At 46.0% G+C, this 18700-nt stretch overlaps 1 protein-coding gene and 1 long non-coding RNA gene across 15 annotated transcripts in view; one reads left to right on the forward strand and one right to left on the reverse strand.

Annotated features, from left to right (window-relative positions):
• Window positions 1-18700, reverse strand: part of FYB1 (FYN binding protein 1) — a 90572-nt gene that overhangs the window by 61072 nt on the left and 10800 nt on the right. For 2 of the 14 annotated variants that reach the window (XM_084833124.1, XM_084833116.1), the window contains exon 1: window positions 8383-8551. The exons of 8 other annotated variants lie outside the window; for them this stretch is intronic. The gene's annotated coding sequence lies outside the window, so the exon portion shown is untranslated. Of the gene's footprint in view, window positions 1-7649; window positions 7800-8382; window positions 8552-9798; window positions 9889-12404; window positions 12533-18700 lie in introns of those variants that run through there. 4 more of the 14 variants (XM_084833123.1, XM_084833114.1, XM_084833118.1 and 1 more) reach the window with 3 other exon arrangements.
• LOC146352043 (uncharacterized) lies at window positions 8666-17250 on the forward strand. The gene is made up of 2 exons (XR_014787576.1): window positions 8666-8723; window positions 15828-17250. It is a non-coding gene; the product is annotated as an uncharacterized LOC146352043 (long non-coding RNA).

The raw sequence follows: 18700 nt of genomic DNA on the forward strand, positions 1-18700 counted from the left end.
CTGCCGAGGTCTCGGTAGGGATGTACGAAAGTCACTTACCTGGTCTCGCAGCTTGCTTCGCAGTGGGGGGGAGGCGCTTCGCTTCTCCCCCCGAAATTCAGGCCGGAGGGGGAGGCTTCCCGCCTCACCCGGCCGAAATTCAGGCCGGGGGGGACACTTCCCACCTCACCCGGCCAAAATTCAGGCCGGGGAGAAGCGCCCCGTCTCCCCGGCCGCGAACTTCAAAATAAATAAATAAATAAAAGCCCTGTGATAGGCTACGTAATGATTTATGCAGCCTATCACGGCTAGATTTTCAAAGTCAGCCGTGATAGGCTACGTAAATCGTCACGTAGCCTATCATGGGTGACTTTGAAAAAAAAAAAAGCGCGTACACAAATGGCAGCGGCCCATGGGCGCCGCCATTAGCGTTTCTTAGTTTGACACGTCTAGTCTACGTAAAGATTTACGTACACTACGGCGAAAATAAGGGCAACACAGCGTTGCCCTTATTTTCGCTGTAGTCTACGTAAATCTTCACGTAGACTAGACGTGCCAAATAAGGAACGCTAATGGCGGTGTCCGTGGGCCACTGCCATTTGCGTACGCGCTTTTTTTTTTTCAAAGTCACCCATGATAGGCTACGTGACGATTTACGTAGCCTATCACGGCTGACTTTGCAGATCTAGCCGTGATAGGCTACGTTAATCGTTACGTAGCCTATCACGTTTTTTTTTTTTTTTAATTCAGCTGTAACGGCGGCGGCGGCAGCCGGTCAAAAGACTGGCTGCCGCCCCCACCCCCAGATGAAAGCCCGCCGAACCACCGCCGGGACCCGTCGCCGGGAGGGACATTCGGAGGAGGTAAGTCCCATCCCGGGGGGAGGCGGGGGAGTGGCGGAGAATTTCACTGCTGATTTCGGGGGGCCGAATGCGTTGGCACTCGGCCCCCCGAAGTTTCGGGGAGAAATTCTCCCCCATCCCTAGGTCTCGGGAGCCTGTCATTGCAAGCAGGGAGAAAGTGCCCAGAGAAGGAGAAAGCAGGGATGGAAGCAATAAGTCTGTGACAGTTTGCTGGAATGGAGCGAAATGGGGGGGGGGATGCTCTCAGGGGGAGCCTTCAGATGCTGCACTCAGGAACTGGGGATTTTGGCTTCTCAAGGCAAAAGTGTGAATGTGGGGAAAAATGGGGTGGGAGCAATAATTCCACAGCAGATTGCTGGAATGCAGTGAAATTGGGGTGGGGGATGCTCTCATAGGGAGTCTTCAGATACTGCACTGGAGAATCAGGAATTTGGGCTTCTTCAGGGAAATCTGCACACATGGGGGAAAATGGGGTGGGAGCAATAACTCCATGGCAGATTGCTGGAATCTGGCAAAATGTGTGCAGGGGTGCTCTCATAGGGAGCTTTCAGATGCTGCACTGGAGAATCAGGAATTTGGGCTTCTTTGGAGAAATCTGCACACATGGGGAAAAATTAGTTGTTCTCCATTCATAATAATGAAGTAGCAGGGAAAAGCCTGGACGTGTCCAGGAAATAAGCCTCTCTCATTGGTTGAGCAGCCCCTGCCAGTTTGATAACATTCAGTTCTACTCCACCAATCCCACCTGGAAGTATGTTCCTTTCAAGCACTGTGTGACCCTTGAAAACCGGATTTTAAAGGTGTGGTACTCTCAGCTTTTCTTGCTTCATGTGTCCCTGGCGGGCCAAAGCCATTTCCATGAAAATCCGGATAATACTCCAACACGCTTCTCATTCCATTGTCGTGAAGATCCCCCCTTGTTGCTTTGCTGTTGTGCCGCTTTACACCTCTCTCTCTGTCTGATAAATTTCACTGCTGTCTGTCTTCCCCACCAACACCTGCAACTTTTCTATCACCTGTACAGGCTGTTCAAGGTTCAAAGTTGAGTTATGGGGGCAGAATGGGGGGAATTCATTTAGAACTCATCCATTTGAATTCCCATTTGTTTTTACAGTCGTAACAAATAAAATGATTTGAGATAACTTATTGCATTTTGCAGACATTTCTAAAATTCACATACACCCCTATTAAACAATGTACGGTAGAAGCTGCCAGGGGCACACTGGTGGGACTGTGCCGAAATCCAAGAACAAATCCACATAGAATGACACACATTCAACAGTTGTTGAAGAATGATGTCTCAGGAGCTCTATTCAAAGCAAGCCAAGCTGGTTGGTAAGCAACAGGTAGGGCTGAAACTCTGGCACAAACAAGGCCAGAAAATCCCAGTTCTATCAAAGGCAGATTCCATGACTTTGGATTGTTGGCCTTACAAAGATGGACACAATAAGCAGGCTTGGCCCATTGCTTATGTCTATCCTGAGTCCTTTAAAAAATAAATAAATGGTCCAATGCTCTGAGTGGTGCGGGGCAGTTAGGTCTAGCCCAGGAAGGGCTACCATTTTAATTTCCCACAATGTCCCATAGTAACAGTACACCAGGGGCATTATGGGAAGTAAAATGGTGGTAAGATCCTAGCCATACATCACGGCTCAGAGTGCTTCTTGGTACTGCTGCTGCCTATCACCACCTGCTTTTGTCCACGACAGCCAGGTAGGCCCACCAGGGCCTGTTGATAGAGGAGGTGGCCCACCAATGGAGGAGTGGGTGCACCAGATGACACTTTGACCTAGTTCAGACATAACTAGGCTAAGCCATGGTATGTGCTATTGAATTCTGAGTTGTCGTGATGTGCAAATGTGGCTGCACTAACCGTGGTTGTTAACCATGTTTTCTTAACTATGAACAATACAGAAAGAGAACCCACGGTTTATTGTTTGATTGTGAACTCTGGGTTATTTAAACCATGGGTTGTTGTGGCATACGAACTCTCAACCATGCATTGTTTTTCCAGGCTACAGAGGTGGAGGACAAGAGCAGTGTAAAAATCCAGCTGTTCCACAGGCAGCCACACTCTTGCTTGCCTTTTGCCTGCACTAATGGTGAAATCTCCCTGGCAATGCAAGGCAAGCAGATCTGTTCCAAGCTCAGTGCTGCTTCTGACAATGCTGGGGGAGTTTCCAAGTACTAGTCACTGCACGGACCACCTCATTGCCAAACTGCCCATACTAAACTATCTCCACTCCACCCCTCAGAGGCCAGAACTTTAGACTTTGTGAGGTTACCCCCCAAAAAAAATATATTTCTCCCTTTTTCAGAGTGCTCACACTGACTATCTAATCTCCACAGGTTAAGAACTCCGCTGTGGTGAGAAAGGGTTATCGTTCTTGGAAAGGAAGGTTTCTACTGCATTTGGCAGGGGATAGGGGAAAGGAGCTTTTCTTCAGTGAGCTACAAGCAGTGCCAAGAACAGTCAATGAATCTTCCATGATCTGTGTGTAGAACAGACCAATGGTAAGCAGGCAGCTGACGCAGTGAAGTCCTGCCAGTACTATGGCACCACCAAAGCATTTAGGATACAGGGAGTAAGAGGGAGAAAACACAACCCAGGTGGGAGAAAACATAACCCAGGAACTAAGAGAACAAACTGTGGTTTCAGCGATCATCTGCCAGACAAAACCTGGGCAGGGCAACAAACCATGGTTTTTTAAAAAAACATGGGTTTGTGCTGTGCGAACACAGACTTTACCTCTCAAACCTGGAGCTGGCCCTAATAATAGTAAGTAGTCTCCTTTTTATTGAGGGGCAGCTGTGTTAGTCTGTTGTGGCACCTAAAGACTAACAAATTCATTATGGCATAAACATTTGTGGACTATAGTCCACTTCATCAGGTGCCACAAGACTCTTTGTTGTTCTTTTTATGTAAGTGTAGAAATTGTGTATATGACTCAGTGTTGGAATATGACAATGTATTGTTAGAGAATAGAATAGTCTATCCAATTAGAGAATTGGATAGACTGGAGCGCTGGGCAGAAAACAACAGAATGACATTTAATAGGGATAAATGCCAAGTTCTGCACCTAGGAAAAAGAAACCAAATGCACAGTTACAAGATGGGGGATACGTGGCTCAACAACACTACAAGCGAGAAAGATCTTGGAATTGTTGTCGATCACAAGCTGAATATGAGCCAACAATGTGATGTGGCTGCAAAAAAGGCAAATGCTATTTTGGGCTGCATTAATAGAAGCATAGCTTCCAAATCCCAGGAAGTACTAGTTCCCCTCTACTCAGCACTGGCCTCATCTGGAGTACTGTGTCTAGTTCTGGGCACCACACTTTAAGAAGGATGCAGACAAACTGGAGAGGGTTCAGAGGAGGGCAACAAAGATGATCAGAGGACTGGAAACAAAGCCCTATGAAGATGAGAGACTGAAAGAACTTGGCATGTTTAGCCTTGAGAGGAGAAGACTGAGGGGAGATATGATAGCACTCTTCAAGTACTTGAAAGGTTGTCACAGAGAAGAAGGCCAGGATCTCTTCTTAATCATCCCAGAGTGCATGACACGGAATAATGGACTCAAGTTACAGGAAGCCAGATTCCGGCTGAACATCAGGAAAAACCTCCTGACTGTTAGAGCAATACGACAATGGAACCAATTCCCTAGGGAGGTGGTGGGCTCTCCCACACTGGAGGCATTCAAGACGAGGCTGTACAGCCATCTGTCAGGGATGCTCTGACTTGGATTCCTGCATTGAGCAGGGGGTTGGACTCGATGGCCTTGTAGGCCCCTTCCAACCCTACTATTCTATGATTCTAATAGCTGTAGCTACGGGCCAATACATAGCATGGATTGATGTCATGGCTTTTTTCTTACTCAAAAGTAAGTGCAGAGGGCCTGATCTGAATAAGGATCCTCACATGAGGGTAGGAGGGATTTAACCCTTTGATCTCCATTCAGGTCCTAATTCAGTTTACCCCCCACTCCGTGCCTGTAATTTGCATAGGAAAAAAGCCCCCATTCACTTCAATGGAATTTGTTTTTCCTATGTAAGTAGCAGGTGCAGGAAGGATTCATTCTGGGACCACAGCAGGAGGGAAAAGGTTAAAATCCCATTACAGTTGGGTCCTGATCTGGACTGGATCTCCCATACTTACTTTTCAATAAGGAAAACAATCCAACTCACATGGCTGCGTGCTACATATTAGGGGTAATGTGTAGTTTAGCTCTCAGTTACATATACCAGTTTTTACTATCTGGATAAATAGTTTGGCACTCTGAATGCTTTTAAGCATTCCCAAATCACCCTGCAAAGGCCAAATAATGCTAGTGGTTTTCCAATTACAGCTATAAGGAATAGGGATTGTCTTTGATATATGAAGACAGTGGGAGCATATGCACTTTAGGGCATCACTGGGGGGAAGACTAAACATGCTCCCAACACTGGCTCCAGGGTTTTGAGGGCCCTTGGGTAGACGCACTGGTCCTCCCCCAGCGATCTACCTTCTCACCAGCTCCCTCAGTGAATCTACCTTCTCATGGCACCAACTGTTATTGCTCCTCCTCCTCTTTCTCATCCTTGCTACCACTTGCTTGCTTGACAGGCAGAGAGCCAGTGAGCAAGGAGGCCGTGGCATCTCCTGCTTCTCCTTCTCACCACCTCCATTGTCTGGGCCAGAGCAAGAGACAGGTAAACAAGCAGGTTGCACTGGTGAAGAGGAGGAGCAAGTCCAGGGGGCTCTTGTTAAGTGTGACCCTGCTGGGGTGTGGGCCCTTGGCAAGCACCCGACCATACCTACCCTTGATGCTGGTCCTGACTGTTCCTTGCACCCCCGGTCACCCAGCTATCAAGAATCAAGCTATTATGTATTCTAGGGCAGCGGTCCCCAACCTTTTTGGGACCAGGGACCGGTCTCGTGGAAAACAATTTTTCCACGAACCGGGGGGGGATGGGACTGGGCCGCAGTAGGGGTGTGGGAACCCCCCTTACCTTGGGTCCACAGGGGGGGGAGGTGATCCATCCCTTCCCCCCCACCCAGAATCCTCACCGGCCCTGGCCGGCTCTGCTCCACGGCAAGTCTCACCGCCGAGCGGAGCCAGCCAGGGCCAGTGAGGATTCTGGGGGGGGGGGGTGCAGATCGCGGACCCAAGGTAAGGGGGGTTCCCATACCCCTACTGCGGCCCGGTTCCTAACAGGCCATGGACCAGTACCGGTCCGCGGCCCGGGGGTTGGGGACCCCTGTTCTAGGGGGTACTGTTGGTTAGTTATTGTTTCTAAAACTTTGCAGCTCCTGTAGGATTGGGAGCAGCAACCATGGGTGGAGTTTCTGCTAAGCCTCCCTTCTGCAGGTGCTGAATAAAGAACAGTTGTGTTTGAGGCCCGCTGATTCTTGCAGTCATTCCTACTACCTATACAACACAAGCATCATATTAGAACATGATTACATGTTTGGGAACTGCTGTAGGCTGGTTGTGCTGTTACAGTTGCTGGACAACCATTTCTTTGTGAGGCAAATTACTGGATAATAGCCCAGAATGATCAGCTGATGGGAGCTAAGGGTTAGGAGATAGGTGGAAATAACTCTTTGTTTGAATGAGTTTCCCATCAGAACTTGGGGAAGGTTACACAAACAAGTACGGGGAAGTGATGGATGCACGTGAAGAAACTAAAACGGCTGAATATCCCTCCCCAACTTTTGTGGGCCCATTCGTCCCCCTAAAAGGGCTTAGGGGGATATTTGAGGGGTGGCAAGGCCTGAGGTTCTGCAACGAATTTTTAGGGATGGTGTTCTGATCATCCCAAACAAGGTGGCCGAGAGATTTTCGTTCTAATACTTTCTTTTAATAACCTCCCTCCATTGCCGCTGCTTCAAGCAAGCCAGCCCATTGGGCAGCCATTTTCTTCCCAAGAATGCCCTTGGATGCTATGTCAGGATGTAGCATCGCTTCTCCAGGATGCTGAGGGCAGCCAAGCTTAAAGTGACAGCAAAGAGTTTTTTTTGTTTTAGCTTTTTTTAAAAGAAAGTAAGGAAGAGTAAACCCTCAGCTGCCTTCTCTTTAAAGCACTGGTGGAGAACCACTTTCAGCCTGAGGGCCAAATTCCATTATGGAAGAGCTCTTAGGTGCTGCATTCCAGTTGTGGGCAGGGCTGATGGCAAAAAGAGATGGGTCCAAAAGCAAATTGGGTGGGGCCAAGATACAAAATAGTGGCATATTTTATGTTAAAGCTCTCATTGCCAGTAACTATTGATGTGAACCGGCCAGAAAGCTCTGGCTATCAGGTGGTATAGAAATGGAATAAACAAACAAAGTCTTGGGAGAGGCATTTCAATCTTTTAGAATGGAGAAAAAAACTGCAGAAAAGCCAGGAAACCACCAAACAACTAGGCATGGCCTTCCAGGGAACCCAGGAAGGCTGGTTTGGGATCCCAAGAGGGCTGGATTTGGCCCCCAGGCCTGAGGTTCTGCAACCCATGGTTTAAAGACTCCCCCCCCAAAGGTTCTTGGGAGCCTCCGCCCAAAAGATTATTTCTTTTGTGAACTGAAAACTCTGATGTGTAGTAGTTGGTCTATTGCCTTGTAGGGCTGCCTGCTGTTTGCCTCCACTTGTTTTACTTGTATATTTCTGAATAAAGCAAATATTACAAAAATGCCATGAATTGTTGTCGAGGCTCTCTCATCCAAAGGAAAGCAAACTATAGTGCCACCCCTGGACCTTCTCACCATTTGAGGAAGTGAGGAGCATGCAACAATCTACAGCTATATCTATTATTATCATTATCATTATCATTATCATTATCATTACCTGTTCTCAATATCCACCTACAGAAGAACTGTGTCTTTGGCTCCTGGCAGAGATCTGTAGCAGGAAGTCTTCCCTATACTCCAATTACATTTAAGGGAATATAGACAAGGAAGACTCTCTTCTTCTTCTAATGCTTGCCAGGTATTGGGTAAGATATGTATGTGCACGTGTGCGCTTGCGTGTGTGGGACAGAATAAGGAAGTAAAATGTTGTCGATTCAGCTGGCCTGAGCAGTCTTTGGGAATAAACAGCCATGCCCACATGATTTCTGAAAGAAGGAAAAGCTGCCGTTCTTGCAGTTCTCCACTTACTTTGTGTATTTAGGACTACGTCCTAGGATTTATTTCTTTTTTTGATTTACCTATTTTTTTTTAAGCAGCCAAGGGAGTTGTGCTGCAGCATTTCAGGGCAATGGGGGGCTTTCCCCACCCCCCGGAGGGGTAAGCAACTGTTCAGGAAGTTGCATATAATGGCCTTTACATTGGTGCACCAAGCCACAAAGTAGACAGAATTTTCCTGTAACAGATAAAAGTTACGGACTTCCTAATATTCCCCCCCCTCCCCCAACACCATGGGTAAGAAAGCAGGTTGCACAGGTGATTTTGAAATTCTTCCTCCATACCAACTTAAAGTTGATCTTGGCTTTAAATTAAAACAAAAACAGGAAAAAACCACACAGATCTCCATGTAACATACAGTCTGAGCCTAATACCATGTTCAGGCAAGCTCTTACTCAATTTCAGTTCAGGTTTGTCCCTCGTAGCCTTGGAAGAAAACTTTGCATGTTTCCTGTACATATGCATTCCTTCCTCCCAGAACGCAAGCTTGGATTTTTAGTTTGGCTAAAAACATGAACAAATGCTTAATTGCACTTATACTAGTTTTAAAATAAGCCCAGTAACGCAGCCCTGTGGGCAGCTGGCCTATAGGAGCATCATGTGACTCAGTCATGTGGCCAGCTTATCTAAAGAAGCATCACCTACATGTATAAACGTGGTGTGCGTGCGTGCGTGGAGGGAGGAAGTCTCTGATAAACTGCCTTGAGCCCGGGAGGAGTTGCAGATACAATGTCAAGTAAGGTTGTGGGGGGGGGGGGAGGTTATATAAGAAGCTTTCCTGGCACACTTCATACAGCACATAGTTAAACTATAGAATTCTTCACACGGTGCATAGCTAAACTATGGAGTCCATGACCACCAGGTGTTAGTGATGGTCACCAATTTGGATGGCTTTAAAAGGGGATGAGACAGATTTGTGGAGAATAATGCTATAATGGCTATTGATGGCCATACACTACCTCCAGTATCGAAGATAGTATGCTGCATTCCCCATGTGGCTGGGGAACATGGGCAGGACAGTGCTACTGCACTCATGTCCCACTTGTGGGCTTTTCTCTTTACCTTTAAAGCCCTAAAATTGTTTTGGTCCAGATTACTTGAAGGACTGCCTACACATGTCTGAACCTCATGGGGAAAATCACAAGCAGGACATGAGTTCAACAGGAGGGTGCTCTTGCACTCATGTCCTGCTCGTGGGTTTCCCATGAGCAATTAGTTGGCGACGGTGTGAACAGAATGCTGGACAAGATAGACGCTTGCTCTGATCCAGCTTGGCTCTTATATTCTTATGTTCAGTTTGTTAAAATGTGACTACAAATACACCCATAAGCTCTGAAAGGTTTTCAGGGAGGGGAACATGGGGAGGGACTTTACAGAATATAATTAGGGATTTACACAAGTGGGGAGATTCCAACAGCACAGAAGACCAGACTATACATGATGACAGAGATGTGTGAGTACATCTCCGTCTCTTTAAAGTTTTTGGTAACAGGTGTGTGTGTAGGTGTGTGTACGCATGCACATTGTTTCATCAGGACAGTGGTGCAAGAGAAAGGGCCAGTCCCCCACCCTGTACAAAATGGTCCAGATCCAGACTGGGACTTCCCATGGCTGCAGTTAGCAAAATGAAAATGCATCCATGTATATGGCGGCCACTTAAGGTATTACTAAACAAAAAAGAGGAAACACATCACCAAAGCAAGAGGACAAAAGAGTACACCGATTTGCATAAAAATTCCTTATGCTAATTTATATGGATACAAATTTAGAAAAAATTACTATAATTTAAATAGAAATGCAATAGGTCTCACCAAGGTAGGGTAGATTGTGACCAGGCAATGTGTATCTGCTCATTCTGCTGTAGAGGTTTTGATGGGCAACTTCAGAGCAGCTGCTCTCCCTTCTTATGGTACTTAATCTTTAAACTGGACAACCCTTCAAATAAAGGACTGTCGCCTATAAAGTAGGACACATGGCCACCTCAGTAATGCAACTCCATAATAATACACAGTTTGGCCTCGAATATGAATCTGAAAAATGATTTTAACTTTCCCCAAACTGCAGCTACTTCTCCTCCTTAAAAAGGTTGCATTTATTTATACAAATGTATTAAGCTTTCCTTCAGGACTCTAAAAATACTTGTAACAAATAATTAAACAACAGACTGCTTTTCTGTTTCAAAGGGGGGAGGATCCCAGATGCTGCCTTACAAATTGGGTAGCCAGATGCAAAAGAGGACAGGGCTTGTGCAGCGAATCATTGTGTAGTCATGCAAGCTATCATGAAAGCAAAACCTGCTGAAATTCCCCCTTCTGCGTAACTCCTGGTAAAGAAGCAGGAGCCCTGTCTTCTTTTGCATCTGGTCACCCTAATTATAAAGCAGCTTTCTGAAGCAGGGAAGCAAGATTATGGGGATAAATTAAAAATAGGTTGTGCTTGTTGACACTTGCATGTAGTTCACTTCATGACTGGCAGCTGAATGTGCGATTCTATTAATAACTATTACATCAGAGGGTGATGCTGCGTTAATGCAAGTTCCATGAGAGAACCATCTGCGGAGTTAGATTAGCGAGGTTCATTTGCCCATATAACCTATCACTTGATGTTGCAGCCAGCATGGTTTACTGAGTAGGGTTAGCAATATGAAAACACACAATGAACGTAGTGGGTGTTAGTGACCTATTTAAAATAGGATTGTTATTGGAACAATATAATTATACATATGAAAACAATGTGAATACAATTGTACATATATTGGAAACATCTGTATCACAGGTATATACATATTGATATTATAGTTTGTTCAAAGGATCTTAAAGTCCATCCAAAAAGTCTTTACAGGAATCCGGTGTAATCCTGTTTCGCATACGAGTTGCTTCTTCAGATAAATAATAACGTTCTTAGACTCAACAAAAAACACTGGCAGTACTGTAATCTGAATAGTTTTTTGAATGAGGCCCCTTAATCTGCTGGCGTAGCTTGCATTTTATCTCATAGAGCTTCACAGAGCTCAAACTACAGGCTGATAATTTCTCCTGCTGTAGTGTCGGTAAATTGAGTCGGCAGCTTCAATGGGCCCCTCCCTCAGTGACCAGGTTCGCATGATCGCTGCGGCTCATTGTGGCTTAAATAAACCATGACAGGACTTGGCAGTCATGGGCACCTGTCACGTTCCTTCGTCCTCCGCCTTCACAATCAACACACTCCAGGATATCAGGCTTCAGGTTCACTACTTTATTAGTTAACAACCAGCTTCCTTACAAATGCAAATTCTAGGAAACTCACAGACTACAATGAAAACAGCTACTCCACACAATTACGAATATCAAGAGGAGCCAAAGTGGAAGTTAGAGAAGTTGCCAACAGTCTGAACAAGAACTTCTCAGCCAGACTACCTTACGGTGGCTCCCTCCTACGTATGCCAACCTGGAGGAGTGTCTGAGCTCTGCCTCTACGTTTTCCCACTTTGCTCTGTGACAGACCCTAGCATCCCTCAAGTCATGCCCCTCACTGTCCTCCTCCCCCAAAACCTGGATTCTCATGGAAGAGAAAGGGGGGAGGGCTGTTCAGGCTGAGCCATCTGTGTGCCAAGGTCTTGAGAAGGAGGCCTCCCCATATCTGAGCTCACTAGGGAGGCAGCCTCCCCCTGTTCTGGCTGTTCCCATTCTGAATCCAAGCTACTAAACATTGCTACATGCTCAGATTCATTCCTGACAGCGCCATCCTAAAAATTCAAGTTCATGACTGCGGCTTGTTGTGTCGTCCGAAGCCGGCGGTGGGTGGGTTGTGCAAGGGTTAAACAACCCTTGCCTAACCCTAAAAGAACCCATGGGTTCTGTGAGGGTTGCTTAACCCACCTCTGCCAAGTTTGGACAACAGAAGCTGCAGCTGCAGCTTGAATATTCAAAACGGTCACTGGCATGTGCCACGACCCACTGTAGTTTAAATAAGCCACGGTGGGCTGTGGTGATCATGCGAACCAGCCTCACTGCCAGTGTCAGCAACCGCTGTTGCTCCTCATTCTCTTTCTCATCATTGCCACCACTTGCTTGTTTGGCAGGCAGAGAGCCAGGGTGCAAGTAGGCAGGAGCATCTACTGCTCCTCCTCCTCACCACCACCACCATTGTCTGGGCCAGAGGAAGAGGCAAGTGAACAAGCAGATTCCAAAGCTGAGGAGAAGGAGCGAGTCCAGGGGGCTCTCATCAGTGGGCCCCTGCTGGAGCGAGGGCCCTAGGCAGGTGCCCAACCATACCTACCCTTGACTCCAGCCCTACACACACATATATGCCACCCTGAACTCTTTAGCGGAGGGTTGGGACATAAATATAATAAATATGGGAGCCGTTCACAGGCTCCCTATTCTCTTTTCCGTCATATGACATTGTTTCTAACAACTAAGTACAGTTAACTTCTTACCTGTTGCCATTCTAGAATTTTGCATGCCTCACCTTGCTTTACAGCTAAAACAACAGACCATTGTCTTGCTGCTAATAAACATCACTGCTGGGTTTTGCATACAGTATCATTATCTGGCAAATGAGGGCCTGGGAAAAGAAAGAAGGGTTGTTTGCAGTTTTAAAATAATTAAGGTGTTTTAAGGTGTTTTTCATATGATTCAGATCAATGGAAATATGTATCAGCATATAGCTGTAAAGTTATAGACCAAGCACAAAGTTCTGTAGGAAGCTGAGTTTCCATGTTCACTTTTCAAACCCACAATTTACTGTGCTGAGACCACAGAAAATTGTGGGTTTGAAGACTGAACATGGAAACTTTTCTTCCTTCCTACAGTGTTGTGTTTGGTCTGTGTTTCGCACGGTGCAGTTCCATAGGCAGGTGGCAGGGGTGGGTGCTTGGACAAAGTCAGTGGGGGCTGGGGGCTCCAATGTCATGCCTTGGATAGCTCCTTTAGAGTTCTGACTGGTTCTGACTGAAACCTGGAGTGGATTTACCGCCCCACAGACATCAGAGCCACCAGCCTCCACTGTTTATTTATTTATTTGTGGTATTTATCTACCACTGAATATAATAAAATCTCTCAGTGGTTCACAATATCAATATTAAAAAGACAATGTTAAAACAGCATTTAAAACACAGCATTAAAAACACTACCAACTACAGTTAAAAAAACAGTATCAAGGAGCAGTAAAATGGAGTGGCATAATTAATTTACAGCCCAGGGAAAGCCTGGGTTAACAGGTGTGTTTTCAGGAGGAGTCTAAAAGATGTCACATTTTCTGCCTCCAGAACTACACAAGGGAGGGTTTTTCCAGAGGGTGGGTGCCACAGAGAAGGCCCACCGTCTGGGTACTTCATGGCAACATTCTGTGCATTTTGGAATGACCAGCAAGGCCTCCTCTGCTGATCTTAAAGGTCACCTGGGTATGTATAAGGGAAGGCAGTCTGCTAGGTATCCTGGTTCCAGGTTGTTTAGGCCTTTATATGACAATAACATAACCCTGCATAGGGCCAGCTTGCATGATGAAACAACCCACTGTAGTTTAAATAAGCCATGGCAGCTTGTTTTAATCCCCGGTGTGTGCCAGGTGTCACCTCCCCAACCACTCACCCTCAGAAAAATTGCCCTCAGTGGGCCCCCCTCTGAGTCAGCCGATGACTTTCTCACCATTGTCCCTGATGCCTGTCCGCTTGCCTGCTCGCTTGCCCTCTTTGTATGACCCTAATCTGCAGAACCACCCAGAGGGCGAAGGACACACTAGTGGAGGATGCTACTGTGTCTCCTCCCTCTTCTCCAGAGGCGAGGAACCTCTTTTAGCCCAAGGGCTGAATTCAGTTTTGGAGAAGCTCTTAGGGCTGCATTCCAGTGGTGGGCGGGGCCAAGGGCAAAAGGGGTGTGACCAAAGTACCAGCATATTTTATCTTAAACTCTTACTGCCAGTCAGTAAGCCTTAGGAGAGGCATCCCAGCCTTTTGAAAGGGAAAAAAAACCCGTGCAAAAGATGAAAAAAAACACCAAATGATAGGCAGTCAGGGGAAAGCGGGCATGGCCAGGAAAAGTGGGTGAGGCCATCTGAGGATCTGGCTCACTGGCCTGAGAACAGGCAACAAGATGCCTTCGACGAAACAGCGGTAGTGCATCTGGAGCTCAAACCCACTTTTCCTTCAAATTCAAAACACTCCCTTCCAGCTTGATTAGGAAACCAGCTGCCGCAGTTTGGAGGCAATTGCCCCAGTCTCGATATTGCACCCAAACAAGCCGGGATTATAAACTAGCTTTAAACCAGGGTTTGTTGCTGTTTTACAAATCCTAGCTTGTTTTGGCACAGTAATAACCCATAATCCCAGGTCCGGATCTCATGCCAAGCTATCCCTGCTTGGTTTGCTTATCCACTCACACAACTATAGGAGGAAATGAGTTGTGTGCACAAGCACTGAGTGTGTACACATCATGAATTATGTGCAGACATAGCCAGTGACTGTCCCAAGGTCACCAACAAGCTTTGTAACAGAATGGGTATTTGAACCAGGTCTCCCTAGTCTAAGGGACAAAACAGATTTAGGGTGGCCATATGTCTTTATAGGGGACAGTCCTCTGATTGAAGGGCTGTCCAGTTCAAAGCCTACTGAAAGATAAAGAGCCTTAAGAAGGGACAGAACGCAGGGGCCTTGACGTTGCCCACCCACAGTTGGCACCTGCACAACCGCTGAATGAACAGGTGCACAGGACACTTGGTAAGCTTTCCCTATGCTCAGTTTTTCTATTTAAATTGTAGAAATTATTTCTAAATTTGCATCTATACATATAAATCAGGATATGCAAATGTTACGCAAATCTGTGCCCTCTTTTATCCCCGCCCCCTTTTTTTGGTGATGCCCAAGCAGCTATCCTACATGTTACTGTAAGTGTGTGAATGCATGTGATGTGTCTGGTTTTTTCCCCTTTAACTGCAGGGTAGGGAGGAAGCTGCAGGGGGAGGGGGAATGGGGAACAGGTTGTCCCTTTTTCCACACACTGTGGCCTCACAGAAAACCGGCCCCCAGAAGCTGCTATTAAGCCCAGGAATGATGCTTCCCTCTTGGAGATAATAAAAGGTTGGGGTAGGGTTTTTGTGGGCAAGAGAGCAGCATGGGGAGGGAAAGATTAACCCCTCTCCACACAACATAATTCCAGTTGGAAACCCAGTGTGGTGCTGTGGTGAGAGTGTTGGACTCGGGAGATCCAGATTCTAGTCCCCACTCAGTCATGAAACTCACTGGATGACTTTGGGCCAGTCACTGCCTCTGAGCCTAACCTACTTCCCAGGGTCATTGTGAGAATAAAATGGAGAGGAAGACCATGTAAACTATCTTGTGGTCCTTGCAAGAGGAGAAAAGTTGGGATATAAATGTAGTAATAAAGTAATAAATCATTCCATTTGCCTCCAGTGGCTGCTATTGCTAAAGAAAAGACACATGAAACTCCTTCACATATTTATTCTGTCTGTTCTGGCCCCAAGTCTCAGGCACTATACCACCATGGAACATTACTTGGTTAATATTTGAGGTTTGCAACATATGTGTTTGGACATTTTAGAAGCAAAACTATACTACTTCACACTCCCATTTCCTTGAGGAGTGGGAAGTTCAGTGCACCCTTTACAGCATGTTTCCTTTCTTTTGGAAGAAAGAGGACTAGAATCTTATGCTGCATGTCCTTGATTAGATGACAAAGCTGAAAGTCAACATTTTCTTGTTGGGTCTCCTCAGAAAACAAATATGGGAATCACTGCATTGCTTCAGCCTTCTGAGAATGAGAAGCTGTTGCAACCTCTTTTGCCACTTTCTTTTCATCCCTCCTAATCAAATGAAAGATTTTCACATACTGTTATTTCCCCTCAGGTCCCTTGTCAGCTGACATAAAGAACAGAGGAAGGAAGGGAAGGTGAAAGAGGAAGACATATGATTAACCAACACCACTGAACTTCTCCCTCATCCATCTGTTTTACTGCCACTGAAGAATATGCAAGAATATTCATTGTGTGCCATCAGTTACGCAAACCATGGGGTAGTTCAGCTAGCATCACTAGAGTTACATTGATTCATACTAGCTAAAGTTCTGGGAACAACCCTTGTAATACCACAAGTTCATGATTCAGGACTCCATTCTTCAACTGAGACTATTATAGGCTTACTTCTTGGTTGCATTCAGACATGATCAGATGACATTTGGCTGCCTGCAATACATGTCTACTTTGTAGCCTTGCCTACTCAGAAGTACCCACACAGCACATAGTTAAACTATGAAATTCACTATCACAGGATGTAGCGATGGCCACCGATTTGGATGGCTTTGAAAGAGGGTTAGACAAATTCCTGGAGGAGAAGGCTATCAATGTCTACTAGTCTTGATGCCTCTATGCTACCTCTGGTATCAGAGGCAGTATGCCTGTGTACATCAGTTGCTGCTGGGGAACATGGGTGGGAGGGTGCTGATGCACTCATGTCCTGCTTGTGAGTTTCCCAGGGGCAGCTGGTTGGCCACTGTGTGAACAGAGTGTTGGATTAGATAGTCTGATCCAGCAGGGCTCTTCTTATGGTCTTATCTCACTGTGTTCCGTGGAACTTACTGTACAGTAATGGTGTACTGGACTGAAATCCAACTTGCATGGTAGTGTGCGTAAAGAGTTGTGTTCCACAAAATTTGTTTATCAGTTTAAAATATTTATATACTGCCTTGCCTCAGAAGAGCTCAAGCCTGCTAATAACAGAGGTAAAACCATAAATGCTGGGGAGTATCCAACTGAATGCTAATGCTAACATAAATGACATTGTGCTTGCATAAAGGACCTCTAACGCAATGCCAATGCCAGGGAATCCCATTGACCCAGTTAATACTATGTGTGTTGCACTAGAGGTCTGTTATACTAGCTAAAGTGCACTCCCCACTAAGGACCCTTGGGGCAACAGGGTCCTTGACAGGGGCTGAGCTTTGCCCCCCTCCAGCTGATTTTTAGCAAGGGGACTTTTCTGCTTCCTAGACAAGCCTATTGAGTGATTCCTCATAGGCTTGTATAGGGGCGACAGGGTCCTTGGCACGTAACGCTAAGCCATCCTGGAAGATAAGCCACCAGGGATTGGTTGTTTACTCCTGACAGACTATTGGTCATGCAGCAACTCAGTTGTGGCTTGTTTCCCCCTCAGTCAACCAGCCTGCTCCCTGCATATATCCCAATGTCCTTTGGGGACGCAAATCATCTTATCTCCTTGTCCTGACCCCTACCCTACCCATGCCGATCACTACGCCTTTTTGGTGCATTTACTCCATTTGCCACTTAAAAAAAATCCATGTCAGTGCCCCAGAATTGTAAGTGGGGTTGTACTTTTTCCTTCCATTCTTTCACAAATGCGCATGAGCGCAGAATCAGCTGTCTGTCCCTTCCACAGCTGAAACATAAAAGGAAATTGACAAGGCAGGACTACACACTGGACAGCCCAATCTGCACTCTTGTGCACTTGTGAAATAACATGAAAAAACAAAGAACAACCCCATTTGAATACTCTCAAAGCATGGAGTTTTTTTTTAAAGGTGGTGAATGAGTGACAGTCCTTCCAAAGTGCTGTTTTGGCATCAGTGGAAGGGCAGTTACTTGCGAGGGAGGCTGGCGGCTGCACTGGTAAGATCACAAAGAGTAGCATGGGCTTTTTTGCTGCTCTAGCCAAGCGGCTCTATATCCACTTGGCACAAGCTATGGTGCCGGCTTTGGGCATCATAACAAGCCACCTTGAGAACAAGCTATCCTCAACAACCCTACTACAAGCTATAGGATCTCAGGGTGGTTTGTTGGAGGAAAACAAGCCATGCTGAATCACCTGTGCCAGGTTCAGACATCACTGTAAGCCATGGTGGCACTAACATGGCTTATAACTAGGGATGTCAGAGGAATCTGCAGTGGAATCAAGTGAACTCAGATTTCTATGAATCTGACCCGCAGATTCTGCAGGAGACCATTTTCCCCTGAGTCGCATGGATTCCACAGACTTGCAGACTGGTATTTTTACTTTCTAGAATTTTACGCAAATGTAGTCGTAGAAAAATACGTAAAACAAAAAAAATTCAGCTGAAAATGCACATTCCCCCCCATAGGCTAAAGCATGAAAGTGGGTGGGGGTTTGCACCTTTTTTGCAAATGCAAATTTGAGCAAATGCGAATTTGTGCAAAATTGGGAAATTGGAAAAAGTCTGATTCCATCAATGAGTCGATGATGGGGCAAAAAGGCACCTGAGAATCCACAAAACACAAACAGAACAGAGTTTACAAAATCTGTACATGCCTGCTGACAAACACAGTGGCTCATCGTGATGTGTGAACCCAGTCAGAGAGTGAAGCCAGAGTGGGTAGCACACAGCACAGGGTACACAGTTATGTGTACGCGCACACACACACACACACAGAGATATGGGGATGCTCCTAACACTTTTGTGATTGACCCCCCAACTCCCTACAACAGTCAATTTGTGGTGGTACCCAGGGCACTTTTTCAAAATAACAGATGTGCCCATAGGCCAAAAAAGGTTAGAGATCCCTGCATTAGCACAATGTAATTGGATTGGATACGGCCTTAACAATTTAAAACATCACTTATAAACACAACTAAAACAGCAGCAAAAATTACAACAAAATACAGCAACAATTAAGAAAGAAGAAACACACAAGGTAAAACCAGTTAAATAAAGCAACCGACTACACTCCAAATGCCTTCCTAGAAAGGAA

The sequence above is a fragment of the Heloderma suspectum genome, chromosome 2 (assembly GCF_057233095.1).
Source record: "Heloderma suspectum isolate Gila_16-S chromosome 2, 16-S_ref, whole genome shotgun sequence".
Lineage (NCBI taxonomy): Eukaryota > Metazoa > Chordata > Lepidosauria > Squamata > Helodermatidae > Heloderma > Heloderma suspectum.